The following is an 18,651-nucleotide window of genomic DNA, read 5'->3' as shown; positions in this document are numbered from 1 at the left end:
GGATTTTGACAGGCAGAGTGCACACTTCCCTGTACCGGCTGCCTTGTGCTCTCTCTCTCTCTCTGCTGGTCCAGCGGAAAGGAATGATGGAGTGTGTGTATAAATAAAAATAAGAAATGAGATGAGATCTAATACAGAACATCACGTCCTCCATCAATCCATTTTCTAGCAGCTTAATCCAAAATAGGGCTGTGGGGGGTTGGAGCCTATCCCAGCAAGCAATGGGCACCCTGAACTGGACACGAGTCCATTGAAGGGTACAGAGACATGCATACTCCCATTAGGGGCAGTTTTCCCAGAAGTCAATTAACCTACCAGTATGGCTCTGGACTACGGGAGGAACACACGAACAAGGGAAGAACATAAAAACTCCACTAGATAGTACCCCAGGTTTGGAACTAACCTGAACTGAGTTCTGCTCTGCAACTGCTCTGCAAGGCAGCGCTGTTAACCAATGTCCCACCATGCTGCTCAAGGCCTCCGCTTGATCTCAATTAAGACACCACAAACAGTATCCTTTGAGTAAGTAGTGTTGCACTGCAAGAACTCTACTATCCTAGAATGCCAATAGAATAAACCAGAAGCCAGCATCGTTTCGTGGTTTCAAAAAGGCTGCTTCTTTCTACTGTAGGGTTCAATTCAATTTATGTTTATATAGCGTCTTTCACAACTAGGTTGCCCCAAGACACCTAACAAAACTGTGAGACAATACACTACATTACAATACAGAAAGAGAAAAAGCCAGAAGAAGGGTGAAAACGTTTAGAAGTAGTTTTGCAGATCTGATCAGCAATTGCTGATCCGGTTGATAACCAGAAAATGCAATTAACAGTCAGGGATTGTTCATGAGTCTGTGAAACATTTTGCGATATTGGAATCGACATGTACACACTTGTGTCTGTATATCTATTACACCGATTAACCTCTAAGTCTGTAATATTTTTTTATCCGCTTGAGACTTTGTGTCAAACTGCTGGGACAACCAAATATCCCTTCTCTTCGAACTGTGGGCTCCTTGAACAAATGTTCAAACATTGAGAATGATCTATATCAAAACATTATTTTCAAAATCCCAGGTCTCTGGATCCCCACGATACAATTTGAAATTCTGTTTCATGCATTAGTAACTTAATGGTTTCCTTATGTTAAACCTGCATCTTTTAACTCTTTTCCTCTATAGACACTTCTATTCCATTGCAGTAAAGTCAGCAGAAATATACACAGCTATTTGGAGCCCTCGGTGCGAAAATATTACTGTAAGCCTTAATAATTGTATTTCTTAATATTCTGCTTAACAACACAATGGTTGTATTGTTACACAAGCCGTTTAAAGTATATTAAACACGTCTTTATTTATATAATCTAGGAGACGCTTACAACAAGAAAAGATTAAAACTCCACTCACACTGTGTCAGGGCTGTATCAACAATCCAGACATTTTGCTCGCATTTTTTTTCCCCCTACTGCTCCGACAAAAACTAGTTGTGACAAGTGTCTGAGCAGCACGCCACACCAAGCAGACTGCCAAGCTCGACTGTAGCCCGGATACAGAAACGAGAAGAAACGAGAGAGCCTAAATCCACGAAAAGGCTTCGCTCATACTTAAGAGATAATAGAGTTAATGATGCTTCTAAAAACAAGCACCTTGACAGTAGCAAAAGGCAATATGGTATGATTCCAAGACTCGGCTCCACCTCTCTTTACCTACAGGAGACTAACTATTTGGAATCCACCCAGAAGCGTAATAACAATGTGTTCACATTTCTGTCATTGAAGAATAAATAATGGCGTCACCTTAATTGGAAAGAGACCATTTTGTGAAACGGTGCGCCGACTTCCTCTCTTTCCTCAGGTAAAAAGCCACTTCAGAAATGCACAGTAGCCCTCAGCAAATGTCACTACTGTATATGCGTATTTCAGTGACAGGTTAATGTACTGTATTTCTCCGTGCAATTGCTAAAATCAATCAAATCCTTGATAAATACCTTCCCGTAACGAATAGTTACTAAACAAAGATCAATTCAACACATTTCTAATCTACATACTGTATGTCAGCATACAGTATGAATCAAACAGGGTGTTCTAGAATCAGAGGCACAATAGCTATGATACTAAAACTTTGGAAATCTGCTCTTTTTCGGTGGAAATGGAGCAAAATAATAAATCCAAAACCCCCATGCAGATTTTTCATCCTTCAAAAGATATAAACAGCTGGGGAACAAATCAAGATATGGTACAGTATGGGGTGCTCATGAGTGCTGCACTGATCGCTGGCCTGGATCCAAACCCTCTTAATGTGTGCCAGTCCTCATAAATGCTGAAAACAGAACTGGCACAGCACAATGGGCTGGAACTGTAAATAGCCAGAAATTACTCATGTTCAATCTTCTTGCACAGGCATAATGAAGGCTCAGAAGCTACTTGATTTTGCTAAACAGTCTATATTGCTGAGCAAAAACGACAGTCGGGTGGAATAGCAGATCTGCAGGCTGTCTACTACACTGTCCTACTAGCACCTTTAAAAAGATGGCATAGAACATTACGACTCTGACGGTGCGACTCAAAATAGAAATACATACACTATATTTTCTCACTATATTTCCTAAATTGCTCAAGACCCAAAGGAAGGACACTTTTCAGCAGGCTCAGGGTCAGTAGGTCATAACTTAGGGGCGTTCACTGTCATGCAGAAAACATGGAACAATACATTTCATTAGAGACAACATATATTTTTGTAATACACCTTATTGAGGGAAGATTGTAGGGGATGTCCTCCAAATGCACAAACTAACTGACGGAAATATTTGATTAGGTTCTTTTCTCACCCTGTTTTGTTTCAATGGAATTTGGAGCAGTAAATAAAAACAGAAGAATATTCAATGAAGTGTCCCAACAAATACAGGAATGCAGTACCATTACGTTTTTCAAAAGCAGAAAACATAAGGTGAAAACTACCACACTACAGCCCTGACCATGGCCAGTTAGACAAAAACACATTCTTTAGTGACCTACAGTATCTGATGATTATGGTAGCACATTGCTATCATCGAGGAAAAAAACAAATTTTGTGTCTATCTCATAATTATGAGAAAATGCACTTCTGTAGATGATAGAATGTAGAGGGAAATAAGTTTTTCCAAGTGAATGACAAAGAATTTTTCATTTTAAAATGTCAACAGCAAGGATGCTCAGTCCTGGTGCTGGAGGGCCTACAGATTTCCATTCCCACGCTACTCTTAAAAGTCTCAATCAGCTCATTCTCAGCTTAAAAGGACCAGTTTAGTAGAAAATCCGCAGACGCCCTCCAGGAGTAAGAAAGGGGACACCTACTGTACTCCCCAGGATATGTCAGCTTGTTTGAAAAGTCCTACTCGTGTTGACGAGTTCAGGCTGTGCCTCAGTGGGAGCACTGAACTACTGTATATAGGCTAGGCATTTCAGCCCTACAGGGAACCAGGGGAGTGTTTGATGTGCATCTGAAAAGCCAAGGGAAAAAAAACTGCAGTAACTGAGCAGCCTGCAGCACTGTGGGTGGCAGCCGCAGCAATGTGATCTGTTTTTGAAAGGGCGCTGCCTACTTCAAACGGACAGGTGTCAGTCAGAAGGCCTGTCCTCATGACCAGAGAGAAACCACACTAAGCGAAAGACTGCCACTGGCACTTCCATTTTCTTCTTAATCTGTTCAAACCGAGCTCTCTCACACAATGTTGATACAAGCAGTATATTAGGGGTGTCAAATATAATAAAGAAGTTTAAGAAATAAAAGCTACAGATAAATGAATTGGAAACGACTCCCAAATCGAGTCTACCATCAAATAAAGATGAACTAATAAACAAAAATGCTACTCTATTATCAAGAAACAGTAGACTTTGAAGGTCACCCTTGATTTTTATACAAAAATAATAATTATGTGTGGTGCCTTCAGGGCTTTATTTTCAGAGGAGGATTAAATGTATATTTATCTAGTTTTAAATGTTCTGAAACTCTGACTGCTCCAGTACACTTACCACAGTGAATAGAAGCTGAACAGAATAGTTCTGTTTCTATTTAATTAAAAATAGGTATTGGATGCTGATTAATCAGTCAAAGAAAGGTGACTAAGAAGGATTTTTGTTTTACAATGAGGAAGTCATAAAGCAAGGAAGATAATGATTTCTTGGTATTATGCTGTTAAAAGTGATACCCTAGTATACAATAACAATAAACTGAGAAGTACAAAGATGGGCTCCTATAAATTATTTTCTTTTGACAAAGGAAGCGTGTGACATTCATCTCTTTATCTAGATATACGGCAACAAAATAAATACGTTAGATATTTCTTCAGGGCAAACTGCAGAGGTGCACTAGGATCATAGCAAGGTTATGAAAAAGATTATCCCTCAGGTCTGTTACTGTAGAGATAGAAAAAAAAGAAAGCAACAAGAAAGTATTTATATTAGTCTTTGAATTCTGTTGCCTCAATTTCTGATTCAACTGGTTTGTATTTGAGAGGAAGTAATGGCCAGATATCTGATCTGAACTGTTTTTACGTTCAGACTTATGGCCCAAGAGAAGGGAGTCTTTGACCTTCTGTCACTTGTATATTGTATATGTTTGTATTGCATATTTCCTGAATTTACATTATTTCCCCATCTTACTTCCATTTTACTTTGTGTGTCTTAATGGGGAACTCAAGGGCAGGATTTCTGGTATGGGAGATTAGACATTCTCTTTCTCCTCGACAAAGTTCCAGCTCCTCCTAGGGGAATCCCAGGCATTCCCAAGCCAGCTAGGAGATCTCTCCAGAGCCGGCCTTGAGATCTGCATGTGCCATACGGAGCTCCGACTGAACCATCCCAACAGCAATCCTTCCCTGGAACGATCCCCCTCACCTGACCCCTATTGGTCCACCAAAGAAGAAAATGATACAGTTCATCAATTACAGGGGCGCTGTTTCTCATCTCCGCCACTTGTTGAGTTCTGAGTGAGCATCGTTGCAAGAGGGGCAATGTCACCTTTCCAATTTCACTGAACTTGAAATCCTGTCCGCAAAAATCGCACACGTGAGTGAAAAAACGGTGCACCAATGGCCGAATGTGTGCCTTCTCGGGGTCTCCAAAGTGGATCAGTGCAGGTTGAGCCTGGGTTGTGTCACTAGTCAACTGTGACAAAGGCAGAAGCAGCCAGGACCCCCTGTGGCCTCTTGGGCGCTTGCAGACCTGTGGTGCTGACGGTGAGGGGAGGCTCCTCCACAAAGTCATCATGCCCCTGCTGGAGCACTGTGGAGCAAGCAAGTGTTACCACAGCAGCCAGCCACACCTCTACTCGCCTGTCCATCAGCCTGTTGCCATGGTCACATAAGAGCCAGGAAGCTTATTTCACCTGTGGGCAGTTTACGACCACTCATGTCTCAGGTGGGTCAGGCTACTTCAGGTCACTTTTATAGAGTTTGCTCTGTACCTCAGTTCAGTTTTCTGGATTTGCATTCCTTGCTTCCCGATTCTCTTTGGACTGTCAACTCTGCTTCATTTTGATCCCATCTCCTGGATCTGTACTGTGATCCTACCGGCTTGGAACACTTGTGGATTTCCCTTGTGCTCTACTCCTGGCTGCAGACTCAAATTGCTCACTTGATGGGGCCTTTGGATTCCTTTGTTACTTTATGACTGTGTCTATGAAATTTGTCTGTCCTGACTATGGATCTGCAACACAAAACTAGGTGTGTCTTCACAGCAACCTAAACGCACTAATTCTTGACCTTATATCTGTCTGTTATACCAACAGTATGCATCCATTTGGAAATTCCCTTTCCTTTGTTTCAATTGTTAGTGTTAATTTGGGCAACACTATTCAAATAATGTATTCTACAGTTTTGACTTACAGGCGTTGCACAGCCTGTCCATTTCAAAATCAATAAATGTGGAATACACACTTATATAAAAAGGCCTTGTATATCATACACTCATGTGTACACACAGTTCTGGTATTAATTCCTCTTTCTCTCTTAGTTCTGAATTCTCATTGCTGATTGCTGTCTGCCCAGATGTTCATTGATATACAGCCAGTTTAGACCTGGGCTCTCTAGTGGTGAGCTGGAGCTGGTGTCACTGGTAGAGTATTACATGAGCTTCTGTGTGACATGGCAGCTTTCCAACAGTGAATTTTGTAAGAGACGTATAGCTCCTTCAATTGCAACTAGCTCTCCTGTCAGGGACCAGCGAGCTCACAGTGTGCCAATGAGGAATGGCACTTGTGGTGGGCATATCTGAGGAGACGGAAGAGACATTTATTATGTGAGTCAATTTAATATGTGAGTCACTGCCTGAGAGCCAAGTCTCAAAACAATTGGACAGTCCAAATCAGGAGAGTGATCAAAACAATAATGATCCAACTCTCCATTTTCTGTAACAGAATAAAATCACACAAAGGAAAATGAAAATGTTGTGTAAGTCTTCTTGCTTTGTTGTTCTGTTCAAAGTTTATATAAAAATGTTATTTTATCATTGGATGGTTTTTGTTTTATGGCTGTGTTTGGGGGCACATTGCTATATTACAGTATAACAAACTAATTAAAACAAAACCACATTATATCCAACAACATAGCCTGTAAACATGATTTACAAATTCAATTCCCCAAAGCAACTGCACAGTAAGGGAGCAGTAAATAGTTTATTACAGTTTTAAAACAATATTATTGAGTACTGACACGAACTTCATTCCATACGAACTTCCCTTGCTGAATTAATGAGGTGGGCTACAATGATATTATTATAAATGTCTCACCTTGGGGGAAAGAGTTATAAGGGTGTTGTAGCATCTCACACACTTTGGACTGTGTCTGCCTGCAGTACATCTTTCTCGTTTGTGTCTCTCTGCATGTGTCTAGTATTCATTCACACACAAGCACAGTCACTACTGTATTGTGCTGTATGATGCTGAGACATTCTTCAATTATTATTTTCTACCAATTTTCTCAGACAGATAATTGCAGAAAATGCAAGAGGCAACAAGCTGAAGGGAGTGCTTGCCTTGGTGTGTTGTCACTCTCACTGCGCCTTGAATCACACCTGTAACAGTACCACCGTGGAAGTGAGGATTATAGAGCAGTCGTCAGTCTTGGATCAAGACAGGCTTTTGGACTCAGCTGGGCTGCTTTGCATTAAAGAAACAAGCACAGCAGAGGTCAAGAGGTGAGTGTGCGTACATTTACAACAATAAAAAGGGTAGCATGAACTACCCTTCCAAAAGGAATCTCAAGATGCATGATTTCATTTTGGAAAGAGGTCAAGACTGACAGTGTTATGGACAACTTTATGAAAGAATTTGCACAGCGGTTTTCAAGCAGAGGTGTCCCCCTTCCCCACTTCACTTGATCAATTTATGTGCTTCCAAAAATTAGTTAATTATTTTTGCCCATTTCAGAATCTAATATTAATAACTTACTGGACACTCCACTCAAAGTGCTTTACAGGTAATGGGGGCTTTCCTCCACCACCACCAATGTCCAGCCCCCACCTGGATGATACGCCAGTCTGCTCACCATACACTACTTATCAGTGGGAAGGAGAGCAGAGTAATGAAGCCAATTCAGAGAGTGGGATTACTAGGAGGCCATGAGTCGTAAAGGCCAATGGAAAACTTGGACAGGACACCTGGGTAACACCCCTACTCTTATCTAGAAATGCCCTGAGATTTTAAATGACCACAGATAGTCAGGACCTCCGTTTTACGTCTCATGTGAAGGACCTTATTACAGTAAAGTATCCCCTCACCGCAGGGTGACCGCTCCCTATTGGCCCCACTAACACCTCTTCCAGCAGCAGCCTTAGTAGGTCTCTCATTCTGGGACTGGCCAGACTCACACCTGCTTAGCTTCAGTGGGTTGCCAGTTGTGAGCTGTAGGGTGATATGGCTGCTGAGAAAATACACCTTTAATTTACAGAGATAATTGTATCAGAAATGTACAACTGTTAGTCTGAGTCCCAAAAGAATAAAACCCTACAGGCATTGATCATGTAGAAAGTGTTTGGCTTTTCTGTGGCCAGTGGTCATCTGCATGGGGAGATCCTGTCACTTTTGACATTTATTTTGTTACATTGATAGCACTATTAACTGAATTCACATTGTTACACTGCAGGGAGACTAAAGTGGATGTTTAAAGTGAAAAATAAAACATTTTTTTCTGAGCATTTAAAGCTTCTTTAAATGCTTATTTTCTGCAGTTTGAAAACTGTGATTTTTTTTTATATTTAGTTTGCATGATGCAAAAAGAAAAAAATCAAAATATTAACATTGTAGAGTACTATAACAAGAGAGCTAATCTTGTGAAAGGAAAAACCAAGCGATCAATTCAGGTTCTTGCCAATTATAGACCCAGCAACACCACACAGAAACCTGCCGCCTTAATGTAAATAACGTTAATTGTACAAATCCTTCCAGAGACGAACCGCAACCAGTCCAACAGAAAAGAGTTTGTTTGCAAGAACCCCTCGGCGCTTATTTTAAAATAAAAAAAATTAAACCTTCTTGCAGGAAGTAAAGAGACTTCCAAATTACTGTGCCCGTGAGCCTCACCCTCATTATCAGGCTAAACGAACACACACGCCCATACACTTTCATCATATTCCAGCCAGTCTCTTTACACAGAATCCTGGCTCTGAAGTCTGGAATGCGCTACGGTATGTTTGAAGAGGAGATTTATTTCTGACACCTCTGCAGATGCGCAATGTTCAGACACGTCTTATTTGAAAGTCAACCGCAGACTCGCTGCCTCGGGTTATTAATCTTATAACGACCACATAATCTAAGATAAACACACAGAGTATCATTATCGTTATCATTAACAAGAATGAAATATCTATTCCTTGGGGACGGATTAAGGAAAAGATCTGATTACTTTTAGCTCTAATCAGGATTTGTGTGCTGTATATCCAGTGAATGTTCCCAAATGCAATTACAGAACGTTTTTGTGTTTAATTTTGTTCTTCTTATTTTTAATCCTACATTATCAAGTTTCAATTAAATCAATAATAATAAAATTGACTTATCACTTGGTAAGGAAATTGAAAGGAAATGGGTGTTTAACGGCTTTAGGGTTTAGAAATGTCACATTTAGTTGAAAGGGTTCTGTAAATTATCATACTTCCTAGACAAAATAAAGACCATATTTTAATTACGTAACTAATTAACCAGATAGAAAAAGATAATATCTTTTGATGGTATATTAATTATTTTCGTGTATGAATACATATAAAATCATATTGTTTTGAGAAAACTGATTACTTTGTTTCTATAATAATTAGTTTACCGGTTTAAATTTCTAAGATTAAAAACAGCAAAGATTAGTCCAGTTCTAGAAATGTGTCATTGTTTGTATTTGGTCAAACCAATAAGCACTTGCATTATTTCCTTACTCCATTCACTTGCACTTTCATTATTTTGCACTCTCATTTTCCAGTTTAAGTTTTATAAATTACAGTTTCCAAATCACACCCCGGTTCCCAGTACTGTAACTCCAGAGAATTAAAAGCGACCCCTTTCTACAGTCCCTATCTGAAAAAAGGGGAATGTATGCATTCCCATTTTTAGTTTTGGACACTATATATATATATCAGTCTGTGCTAAATCCTGAAGCAGGTAAACTTGTAAGACTTGATTGAAATCCAGGCCTTTACTGCAGGCAGTAAATCTTATCAATATAGTAAGTATCTGCTCTCGTGAATTAAACACAGAGGCAAAAGGAAATTGGTCCAAGAGGATGCATGATTTTCAAAAAATTATTATTTTTTCCAAAGATTAAAAAAAAAACACTTAACATCATCAAATCAAAACAGGACGAAGGCATTTTCAAACGGCAAAAAAGGTAGTCAAAATCTAACATGGATTCCTTTGCAACCAATGTGGGACTATGTAGGATTAAAAGCAAATTACACAGGACAAAATGTCACTGAATTAAAAACAAACTTAGAAAACCCGATCTTAACAAAAGTGCAATTTATTATTCAGCTTAATTCTTAGCAAACACTTCCATGACACTAGAACAATATGGGGAAAAAATGAAACCTCTCTACTGCTGTTGTTCAAGAAGTGACAAGTAATACTATACGTGAAAAACTCATGAATTAGGCATTAAGTAAACAATGCAAACGAGTTACAAATCAAGTCGAATGCATTAGACGTCCTGCCGGCAGTTTAGCTCTGATGAATGAAAATGGTGCGTTAGACATCACTCACTCTTTAAGAAATTAGGCATTTGCTGAGTCTGAATCAATTGCAAAGTGACAGCCAATGATGTGTGGCATGGCTTTAAAGTCTAGATTAGCTATTATTAATTCACACACTGTACTGCATCATAACCTGGCAGCTGTCTGCACTGTTATATCATCGCCTCCGCAGAGCCAAGATCACAAAACATTTGCTCAGCTCCTTATCTCAGTGCTTTCTATTCTCTGACTTGTTGCACAAGCACCAAGGGCTCCTCTGTTTCGCTGCAGCAGCGAAATAAAAGAACAACTCCTGAAATGATAACAATAGACTCTGCAGGGGATTTTGGAAAGCCCCCTCCCTCCCCCCACCCCTTTCATAGCAAAAGCTCTGAACAAATATTTTTTGTCAGCTTCAGAAATCTAAATAGGCAGCACGATGATGCAGTGGTTAGCATTTCTGTCTTAGAGAGAATTGGGGCCCAGCATTTACTTCCTGAGGTGCTAATTGTGTGTTGTTGGTATGTTCTCCGCGCGTGTGTGTTTTTGTGTCTGTGTGTACCTTGCAATGGACTGGCATCACGTCCAAGGTGACATTGCCTTGAGCATATGCTTGCTGGGATCCTTTCTTGGATAAAGTGGTTAGAAAATGGATGGATAGGATGAGGGAAAAATGAAAAATTTTTACACGACGTAAAAAAAGGAGTATGTTCTGCCAAACAGTTACACATTTACACTTTGTGTGTGTGTGTTTGTGTGTCAGCCCTGCTTGAAAATGGGAAATGTTTCTTCAGCATTTTGCAGGTCAACTACATAATTCAGGTGCTGACAAGGAATGGCACTAGAAGACTCCTGGATGTTAATTCGACCCGACTGTAGGATAACAAGGCAACATGTGTAGAACCCTTCCTCTCTGGGGAAACTGTACTCTCTTTGAAGTTTTGTTGCTTTCAGTCCAAGCTACAGAAAGACTGGAGTCTTTCCATTTTAATGCCCTGCAATGTTATTGGAAAATAAAAGAGGTATCTGTCTAGACATTAAGCATTTGAAATACATTTTTATTGTCTCTAATGATAATTACTTTCTGCTAGGTTGGGAAATTGCTTCACAAATTAACTAATAACCAAAGAAATGTACCATAAAAGCCCTTCAAGGGATTTTTCGCTGTTTTATTTCTAATGACAGTTAAATTGAATATTGTAATGGAGTTTGCACACCGTTGACAGCCAAATTGCTCCCTTCCAGATCTGAAAGCCTGTTTGAAATTCACTGTTTCTTGTTCGGTCCAGGTCAGAAACAGGCCTGGACAAACAGTCGCAGGACTCGTCAACACAAAAGGTGCCAATGTGACCCCTTTCCATCCAAACACCACATCATAGTCTGTTAAAATGAAAGGCTCCACTGCACTGGATACTTACTACATGTTACCAAAGGGTAACATAACAGAACTACTATCTTCGCTTATCTTTCTTTAGCAGCTAATCATGTAGGAATAAAAGACACACTTCTTCGCCCATCAAATGTCATGTAAAACACTCAGCTTTTATCTTTTTATCATTGGGGAAGGCATTATATTGGCATTCCAATGTAGAAGTGTACCAGTGTACTTCGTAGGAAGGGTAAATCAGATTTTCTTTATGCTGTCTTTATACTGTATATTATGCCCACGCCTGACTGTGAGGAAATGTGTAGGAACTGTAGGAGGAATTCTAAAGTAAGAAGTGCTTCTCCAGATTGTCTCTCAGATCAGGGATAACAATGGCACCCATGTTCTGATTTCTAGCATTCTTGAAAAGGTGGGGCTTGTCAATGTTGTCACTAGTGGAAAATATTAGCTGTCAACCACCACTGGGCAGAGCATACACCACGGTTTGTTTCTGAAATTAATAAGGCAGATAAAATCTTGCATGTCAAGTCCTCATTCCATAAAATCTATCAAAATCATCCTGAACTGATCTCAGTCAGCAAAAGAAACCAAATATCAATAACCGCTCTTTATCCAAGCCACCTCAAAGGGACACCGTGCTCAACCAAAAAACAAAAAGAGCTGCAGTCGAGATTTTTAGGATAACAAGGAGAAGTCAATGAGATTCAAAAATTTATAGTCAGACCAATGACATCTAAATTGCTAGTATTTTGTGGCCAAAAATCACCCACTTTCCAACTCAGAAATACTAAAGACATTCTTCCACTGTCATTGGATAGCTCTAACTTTTACACAACCACAAACACAAAACCTAGAACTACACTAACAATCACACTGGTGAAACTGAAGAAACGGATGTGCTAATAGTTTGTTCCTCTACAGCTTAATGAGAGCAGAGGTTATGTTCAAACAGGATCAAACAGGATTCACAGGAACCTTAAAAAAGAGAGCACTGAAAAATAAGAGAAATAATTGCTTCTTTATCTTTGTGTGATTTGATTTGAAGAGACTACACCTAGTACATGCTGCTCTGTGGACACTGCACATTTAGACTCTGGTGTCAAATTAATGCTTTGCCAATATTTATAGAGGGCTTCTTCACTTCAGTGCTGCATTATCACCCAGGAGGTAGTTTTGCAGCAGAATAAGGAATCTGTGCTGTGTACTTCTGGAAAAACACCAAACTGTGCCTCAAAAAAATATCAAATTAGCATGAGCATGATTTCAAGGGACAGGGACTTTTTTTAGAATAAATGTTTGCAACCAAAGCAATTGCAAAATGTTTTCTGGGGCCTGAAAAGGGAGGTTTTGTCTACAGAGCAGAGCACTGCATTAAAAATTACTCAGAGATCCGAAAAGATCTGTCCAACACTTACAGCACAATAAAATCAGTAAACAGTACTTCAGCTGAACAGGAATGGGTTGTGAAGTGTAAAATCTGCTTTTCCCATTCAAAGCACTAAAAAGCTGCCTCTCTCTTTATCTCTTGATTACTTTAATTATGCAGTCCCAGCCGGCTTCATTTTCTAAGCATGTGAAAAAACCACAGAAAAAAAAGAAGCACAAAACTTGTCCCACCTTGAAAATGTGATTTATCTTTGACTGTTAATAATCTGTCTACCTTTCAGACTATTTCGGCAAGGTTGGGTCTTTCATCAGCTCCTTAGGATCAGATCCCCATGCCTCAGAGAGTCTGTGGTTTGTCAGATTCTACAGCGCTCGTGCAGCTCAGTGAGTTTCTTCCAGAAACAGAGAAAATCTTTTTTTTTTTATGGGGCAAAATACAGGAGAATCTCTGCTCAATAAATGGTATTTTAATCATAACCGCATGTCCTCAAGTGATGCTGTGCTGAAGACAGCTGTATAGCTTCCTCCAGTGTTTTGAGCCTTTGCCATAATCCATCACGACTTGTTCAGCATCCACATGTAATAGTAATGCTGTCTAAAGCACGTATCCACAGCTCTTCTGGCATGGCAGTATTGCACATGAGCTGAAATTTAAAAGACTTGGGTTCACATTCTACATAGCACGCTGTCTAGGAAGACTCTTTACATGTTTTTCTTTTCCAGCAACACCTGCATGTAGGCCACACTCTTTTCTGAGAATAGCAGGCATTTGTCCACATCTCTGTATAAAGTCTTTATAGACTATGCAATGTACACAGAGCTGCTTACAAATTCTAGCTCTTTTATTCATTGATTACCAGACACAACCTTTTCGATATTACCCTGCCGCGTTAATTCAGATTGAAGCAAGTGCGTTTTACTTTTTGATATTTTATCTAAATCCAAAGGTAGATCAGTCAGAGTTTTTTCACTGGCTCCAGAACGTAGAAAGCTTATAAACCTTAAGTATTTGTGCTACCCATTTCTCTCAACGCTTCACTACTCAACAAACGCAAGAAAAGAAGACAGTTTTTCCTTGAAGGGTTAGAAAACAGTGTTTGTGCACTTTAGGTATTTCTGCATTACAGAGTCTAACTTCCAGGCTACCTGTAGGCTGACTGTGCAGTTAAACAGCCCGTACTCTTGGTCACAGAGCCTTGAAGTCTAATCCTCTGTAATTATCGATCATCTTTAAACCTGACAAGCTAAGCTCCAAAAGCTGAAGACCAAGGAAGGCTCTATCCCCTGCAGTCTCCAAATTAGCTCTTTGTACTGCAATTATAGTTTAATTCAGCTAAAAAGTAAAGGCAACTTCAATAATTTTCTCAGAGTCTGGTGTCAGGCTTGTTTCATTTTGTTTCCTTTCAGTTCTCTTTTCAGCCAGAAGCGAAGCATCTGAAACTTATTAAAAATCCTTCAAAATGTTATTGTTTTTTCAATATAAGGGAAAAAAACTCCATGATGATGTATTAACTATACTAACGCACAATGAAAATGTTTTGCCTCAGTAGCTCAATAGGCATATGCATAAATTATCTAAATCTTAAAATGGTGAGCAGATAGATGTGTTGAATTTTTAAATAAGATTGATCCTGGGGATAAGAAAATACTGAGCACATGATTTCATTAAAAAATAGATGCTTGGTGTTTGGTATTTGATGTGTATTAAAATTGTCCAAAATGAATTTAAATCTATGTGATAAACCACTCATAAAGACATGGTTTTTATCAATGCAAGAAAACAAATGATATAATCATGCCTCTCTTCAATAATGAAGGTTTTCTGTTTGCTATCTGTTTTCTTTTCTGTTTGAGAGATTGAAGGTAGCCTGTACATGAGAGATGCTGCCTGGAGAATGAGTTTCGGCTTCGACAATCAGAAAACCAAGGAAACTGGCACAGTGAGAGACAGGCCATATCCTGGAAGAAAAAAGGTCACCACACTGGTCCATTATTCTACTCCATCTGTGTAAATCAGTTTGCAGCGGATTTGACAAAAAACCTCACTCAGCAGCAAGAATGACTGTGGCTCACCTCGCACTTGAAAATGATTTGCATGCTCTAAGGCCATTCAGAGGTAAAACTGACATCAGAGAGACGCAATCACCAACTTCTATAGGCCAGGGAACATCTGAAATGGCAGATGAGTATTAGATGAGTGTCTAACTCAGCGTTGAATACGGCTTTGCCCTTGGCAAACCTGATAGAAGACAACGTCCTGGTGGAGACGTTGTAGTGCGAGTTATGCTCTCTGTTGCCGACTTCAAGCGGTGTGATGTGAAAAGGAATCTCCTTTGACACAAGAAAGCCTGTGATCCGTATTGAGACTGATTTTACTGCTCAGTGAAACACTGATGACACTTCAGTCAACAGGTTTGCAGTTCCTGCAAGCTAAGCCACAGTTGTTAGCTTTGGAGTAGGACAATGCAAGACCACAGAATGGCACAATGGCACAACTTTATGACCGCAACTGAGGTCTTGCCATGGTTGGCTTTTTCTCCTGACCTGAATCACACAGCTTGCCCATGCCATGAAAGGGGACATCTGTGATTGGCCATCCTTCTCTCCTTTATTGCACGCACGTGCACAGGACTTGCAGCATACCCCCACAGCACTCTATCCAGGGCTGATCAGGTCTAAGCATCATCACTTCTAGGATTGTATCAAATGCACGGGGACATCATATCCGATACTGTGAAATGTATTTGTGCAGACGGTGTCACATTTTGTACTAAAAGTTATTCAAGAGACTTTTGGGCTTTATTTTCATTAACTTTTTCCATGATTTTGTTTGATATCTCATTTAAAGCATTTGAGTAAATTCATTAGACCTACTGTATGTTCTGTTTCCTCCATACATTAATACCCAAATCAAATCAAAGCTATCCAGGATTACCTATTTTCCACATCAGCAATACTCACAAGGTCCAACGTCAATTAAATCCCCCTCGCTAACAAAAAGTTATTGTTAACAGGGGAAAAAAAGATTCTTTCCAACATTTATAATATTCATGTTCACTTATAAGAAGCAAGCTCCACACACAGTGCTCTTAAAGAAAATATATGGAAGCCCATCCTCTTTTTAGGAGAACTTTAAAACACTTTTCTTATAGCATAGAAAATTGCTTTGTCACTCATCCATTGTTTCCTTTAGAATGATGCTTCAATCTAAATACAAAGCAATGACACAAACCACATGAGGTTATTCTCTGTCTATTTTATTACCATTTGTGAAATTTGCACTAGTGCTAACATACTTCAGTTTATGTCCTTATCATCCTTATCTAATATTGTCTTCTATTTTTCTTAAACAATTTTCAGGCAGATAACCCACTACAGTCCAAAATGAGATTTTGACAATGTGGTCTGACATACTACTTTCTAACAGGAACCCCAAGATTTCCAGTGGAAAAAAATGAACAGCTTACATTCATAGTCCCCGAAATAATATAAACAATATAATATGATTTTATGAATCCCGTCAAAGAGTTAGCAGTCAAAAAAGAAAAGTAAAGTCAGTGGGATGAGCGTTTCAGATCGTTTTTTTCAGGACACCTCTGCGGGGCTCTGAGACAGCGTGCACACAATGTGATCTTTCACAATGGATGAGAAAATTACACGTTCACATTTGCCACACAACAGACAACAACTGAAGTGTTATGAGGGGAGGGTGGCTACTGTCTTAAACAAATATCTCAGATCTGTTCCCTGCTTCACGAGCTACAAGTGCTAAACCCAGACTATTGAGTTGAACATTAACCTGATTTAACTGAGTTAGTAAAAATTCCCCCTTTTTATAACAGTTTCACCAAGAATACTTAGACATATCTCTTAGTGGCATATATTTATAAGTAATTTATATAAAAGCAGGGGAGTAGTTCTTAGCGTGCTTGACCCTTAACTCAAGCTGTAGGTTTAAAATCACGAGTGGACACTGCTGTGATAAAAATGCCCATCTATATAATTGCAAGAGCAAAGGAGAAGAAACCTGACGGGTTTCTACGCATATCTTATTCGGAGAAAAACGATATACAGTAGGTGGACGTGAATCCGCTTTAAGTTTAAATTCTGTATCTTAGAAAGCAGTCTTTTCAAACCTTGTAAAATCGGTGGACATTTTACAAATTTTTGGCAGGGGTTCTCTTATTTTAGATATCAGTACAACAGTCAACTTTTTGATGGTGCGCTTTTGTTTTTGTTTTTTTTTAATCTCCAGCGTCGCTCTTTCTGCCTGAGACATAAAAGAGATCAAATACAGGAGCTACCGGCTCATCGAGGTGGAAAAGCGGATTGATATCCCACCCTTAGCAGTAGTTCAAAAGGCAGCAAGACTTCAGAAGAGCGCTGCAAGAATGTGCTTGTTCTCCCTGCCAGTGTCTCTTTAACAGGACTTCCCCGAAGTTTGTGCTCAGTGGAGAAAGAGCGCAGCGAAAACGGCTCCGCATCTTAGTGGCAGACAGAGCAATACAAGGCCGAAACCACACGGGAACCCAGAAGAACGTAAGTCTGTCTGCAGTACCCGTTGGGGGCACCGGATTTGACCACTTGGGCGCTGATACAGCTGCCCCCCGTTACTCAGCATTTTAATTAAGAAGAATCGGAGCGCCGAACTTTCCTCGTGTGCAAACGCCTGAAACTCAAGAGGAAAACCACACGCGATTCCTTAAACATTTCATTTTTGTAGCATGTTATTTTCTTATTTTCTATGTCTTTAGGGGAGTTTTTTTGGGGGGGGAGGGGGTCCATTTAGTTGCTTTAAATATGCAACACAAGTATGATCTGCAATACTATACTGCAGTAGACATTTAAATATAACATTTGGATATATCACTGTCAGTATGAAACATTTTATTTATTTAAGAGAAACAGATTCTTAGATGCTACTGTTTGTTGGCGTGTTAGTTGATTTTGTTTTAATTGCGTAAAAATCACTGGAAAAATGAGGAACATACAGACTGCATATCAGATATAATGAGGGACACCTTATGATTTAAATAACTAAACATGTTTTGGAAAAAAAAAGATATACACTTAATCTTTTGACGAACTGACAAAAGCTCTGCTTTACACACTCAATCCAAAAGGCAAGATTTCTTTTTGCAACACTCTCACTGCATTCCTATCTTTTTTCTGAAGTCGCCTTACCTGTAGTCAGGAGATGAGAATATGATACTGGTCTATATATCCAGACGTTTAAAGGCAATGCAAAGGTTTCGGATATAGGTGTTCCTTAGGCTTTGGAAAGACGCAGCTGACTGAACTAAAAACTCATCGTCAGGAGTGTTTCTTCAGCGAGATTATAACCTGCTTTCCACAAACAGATCCACTCGGGAATCTTCAGAGTCTGATGTCTTTCTTGGGGCATGACTTCTCTCTTTGGGAGTTTTAGCTCCTCCTAGAAAAAAAATAATCTTCTCCGCCCCACAATTTTGCCAAAATCAACCTGATTCAGGTAGATTCAAGGGAGCATAATAAATTACACTGCGGGGTTTTGACTCGAGCGCGCCATCTGGCGGTAATGAGATATCAGCGCGGCCGTAGCGCAGGAGAGTCTACAGCACACAGTACATACAGCATTATAATTCCAAGCAAGCATTGGCAAAAAGACCTCTTGGATTTCTGTTGCATTTTCTATGTTTAGTGCGCGAAATTGAGCA

At 39.6% G+C, this 18,651-nt stretch overlaps 1 protein-coding gene across 1 annotated transcript in view; it reads right to left on the bottom strand.

Moving 5' to 3' along the window:
- Positions 1-18,396, bottom strand: part of edar (ectodysplasin A receptor) — a 47,815-nt gene extending 29,419 nt beyond the window's left edge. Inside the window, exon 1 of the mRNA XM_015361483.2 lies at positions 18,140-18,396. The gene's annotated coding sequence lies outside the window, so the exon portion shown is untranslated. The remainder of the gene's footprint in view (positions 1-18,139) is intronic.
- Positions 18,397-18,651: the final 255 nt, after the last annotated feature.

The sequence above is a fragment of the Lepisosteus oculatus genome, chromosome 13 (genome assembly GCF_040954835.1).
Source record: "Lepisosteus oculatus isolate fLepOcu1 chromosome 13, fLepOcu1.hap2, whole genome shotgun sequence".
Classification (NCBI taxonomy): Eukaryota; Metazoa; Chordata; class Actinopteri; order Semionotiformes; family Lepisosteidae; genus Lepisosteus; species Lepisosteus oculatus.
The sequence above is the reverse complement of the archived record's forward strand: the minus strand, read 5'-3'. Positions and strand labels throughout refer to the sequence as shown.